We start from the raw sequence: 3,918 nt of genomic DNA, 5'->3' as shown, positions 1-3,918 counted from the left end.
TTTTCTCCCTCAGATGACAGGATTGTCTGTGATTACAGGGTTAAATGGTTTCATAATCTACCAGGAACGGCTCAGATACAAGAACGACAGATAAATCCTCCCAATCCTCCAATCCACTCAGAGATTCCCCGTCTGCATCGTCTCCACTTCGATTAATCACTGAGTGTGTGAAGCAGAGGCCTCAAACGCTGCACAGGAAGCCGATTTTATCTTTAAAACAAGACAAAAACACAACAGTCACACATTCACGCTCAGGTAAATGAGTACACAGACACATCATCCATTCTTGAAAGATAAAGACGATTTATATACCAGATATGAACTGTCCAAAGGTAAATATTGGATACAAAATACAGTTCAGCTTGCAAGCTAACTAGCTCGCATGTTCATTTTCTCTTTTTAGTGACATAATGAGAAAATGTTTATAGTGTGAACGTATTTACACAGAAAACGTTATCTTCTGTCATCTTCTAACCTTAGGCACAAACGTTTTACACCCACCATCCATCCCCACCTCCTCCCTGTCACGTATGTGTGATACAAGAAAGTGAAAGCTCCTGAAGGATGTTAGCTTGGTTGCTAACTACTATATTTCAAATCCAGTTTGTATTCTGTTCTGCAGGTGAGACAACATGAATGAACGAGGCAACACAACAGGTGATAAAATACTCCAAGCAGACATCCACACTCATTATTATTATAATGGAGCTTCATTCACCAGCTCACTGTGAGCTCTGTTCCCATGGAAAACCCAGTGGGTTGTGATTGGCTGAACGACTTCCTCGTCTGCTGATACGTGCTGAATGAACTGCGGCACAGCAAGTGTTAATTTTACAGCAATCAGCTTTGAAGGAGTGTTACAACAGGTAACGTCTGAGTGGATCAGTTTGAAGTCATTACATTTATACGACTCCTTGGTCTTCTAGGCAGATTCAGGACAGGAAACGCATCACAGCCGGAGGTCTGGTCGGTTTCTACCAAAGTGTCTGAAATAAATGATTGTAGGTCATTACAGCTCCTGCTGTGCCCTTTATAAACCTCTGCTTTTTGCAAATAATATTGTCCTGGAAACATCCTTGAAAATTCACTAAAATGACCTGAGAAATAAAAAGCCTGATGTGCTGTATAAATGTAGTTTAAAGGTTATATGAGATTAACAAAGCAGCAAACAGCTCGTAGCTACGTTAACATATAGTGGAGTCATGGTGTCAGACTCTGTGGTTTGTTTTCATGGCCAGTCTGGTCACATGTGTATGTTGGATGCAGGTCTCTCTCTGTGACTATAACTATATATTGGCATCAGGATGTGAAGCCCGGACTCTTATCAGACATGTAATTTGGGGCCGATTGGATCATGTACACTGAAGTTACAACAACTTCCTGTTTCGTGGCGAAACATCAAACATCAACGTGTTCTGCCTTGTTGGTCAGTTACTTATATTTTACATTTAGCTCTCTCTGCTGGTGGGTTTGTGTCGCAGTCATTTTATTTATATCACCAGTTCTCCATGTCAGAGCCGAGGGAAAGCATGTGCCTTTTCATCCGACGTCATCCTGACATTCAGGTCTTTGAAAGCATCGTCGGTATGTATAAGTAACCTTTGATTTGTGAAAACATGTGCTTACATAAATAATGAACTAAAATACAGATATATTCATGTTAGCTACATGTTCTGGCTATCTTGCAGTGAATAAATGTGTATGTGATTCAGTGTATAGCAACATCATGCTTACCAGTAGTTTATCATACATTTAGAGCTTATTTGTGTATTTTGTGTATTATTTTGTATAGTTTGTGGTATGTTTAGTGTTAACCTTGTACTAACCATAATGGGAATTTGGAAACTTTCTGATTGTATGTTTCCCTTTGTCGGTTTCGGCCCACTGCCAGTTGCTGCCCATGGATTTAGTTTCAGGTCAGTAGAAATAGTTGACATGTATGTAGGGTTGGGATGGTAACTTTAAAGATGTAATCCGATACAATTATAATTACCTGTTAAAAAATGTAGTCCAGAACCTAATCCAAGTATCACAATATTAAAGTAACTTGATTACTTTCTGTAACTAACGCCAAATATGAAAAGAAACACAAGACAAAAATAATAATAAGTCAATAATAGGTAAGGATCTAATTGTAGAAGCTCAGTGTGTAGGGACTTGGGACCCCCTTGAACTAAAGGGTTCCCAAGCACCACAGTATGGAGTGTGGACTGGTAGCTGGAGAGGTGCCACTTTCACCTCCTGTGCACTGGCAAGGTGCCCTTGAGCAAGGCACCTAACCCCCAAAAAACAAAAGGCGTGAGGCTCCTATTTTACCAGCCAACAAGTACTTCCTCTGAGGAACTTTAAATAATTTATTACAACCAATAGAACCACAGAATAAAAAATGCTTACTAAGAGAAATAAAAGGCTGCAAGTCGTCAGTTTGGCCACTCCAAATCTGTTACCACGTCTCTTCTGCCGCGTCGCCCCGTCGTCCCCCAGGAGACTTTCTAAGCAAAGCAGCCTCAACTCCACGGTCCAAACTCCACGTCCTCTGTGACGCTCACATGTGTCTCTCCATCTTCTTGCTCTGTCTTCCTGCCAATCCTGAGCTTGATCCAGTCCAACATTCAGTGTCATAGGAAAGTCACAATATGCTATTTAAAAAAACAGCAAATCCACAAAGCCTTGCAATAAAAACTCAATAAAATCATACAATATAAAACTAATTAATGACTGCTTCCAGTTACTCTGTTTTGAACACAGTCTTCAATCTTGGTTCCTCCCAGTCTTCTGAGAGAGAAAGAGGGGAAGAAGGAGGTAGAGATACCAGACCGCCCCAAGGGAAATCGCCACATATCGGATGTGCTGACAACGCGCCGCTGCCGAGATTAACTCTGTGAAACGCCATGGAAAACATCCCTCCCTTGCACCTCTCCAACAAGCCATTAATCTGAGCTGACACGCCGGAGGCGGACTGAGAGGCGGAGGCCGCGGTGACAGCTGCGACTGAAAAAGAAAGAGGCGGCCACATTTATTTCCTGAGAATTGGCACTATCATCACCTCGCTCCCTGTCATGTTTGCTCAATGCATTCAGTATATGAATAGACGATGAAGTATGTTCCACTCTATGAATGTTTCCTATGAGTCCTTGTTTAGGCTGTCAGGAGGAAAACAGGAAGTTTTATTGATGCTTTAAGAGTAAGTGGGAGGGAGCTGCGGTGTAGTCCCGAGGCTGTACAGTCTCAATCTGATTTAGTTGCTATGAACAAGACGATGAGGAAGTCACTGGACTGCAGTTTGTCAGTAGTAATATGTGCGAGCCGAAGAGACATCAGTTAAATAAAATGATCCAGATGTGTTTGTTAGTCTTGTTGCCAGCTGTTCCCACTACAGGAACATACTGACCCCTGAATGAAGATGTCAATGCTTCTGTTCTCCCTGAACTCACACTGTTCCTGAACCTGCTCATTATTCAGAAGTTCTAGGTTTTTGAACCGGTTCTGTTCAAGATTCTTGGAACCTTGGTGCTATGAAACCAGCCCGCGTGTCCACCAGTTTGTGTGCAGAGGGCGCTGCACAACGACCTGTAGAATATGACTCGTCCATTTCAGTTCCCAGCTGGGAACCATGCAGTATAAATGTGTTCTTTTGGCCCAGTGTGTCTGAATGTTTCTGCATACTGGGGTCCATAAAGAGTGTTGGAATTGTATAAAATTGTATGTACTTAATGCCCCCCCTGCATAAGTCAGTGCCCCCTCCACTTGTTGCTTTGGGTGGCTGTGTTTTGAGTTGCATTACTTTATGTTTTCTTATTTTGTTTTGGATTTAATTATGATTATTAATCGAAGTTAAGTTCCTAAGTAGCACCTGGGAACCAACTCCAGATCTGACCAGTACCTTGGTCACTGACTGGAGAATTGACATACATGCTT

The sequence above is a fragment of the Morone saxatilis genome, unplaced genomic scaffold, assembly GCF_004916995.1.
Source record: "Morone saxatilis isolate NCDOM2014 unplaced genomic scaffold, NCSU_SB_2.0 Contig11, whole genome shotgun sequence".
Taxonomy (NCBI): Eukaryota; Metazoa; Chordata; class Actinopteri; family Moronidae; genus Morone; species Morone saxatilis.
Note: the sequence above shows the minus strand (reverse complement) of the source record.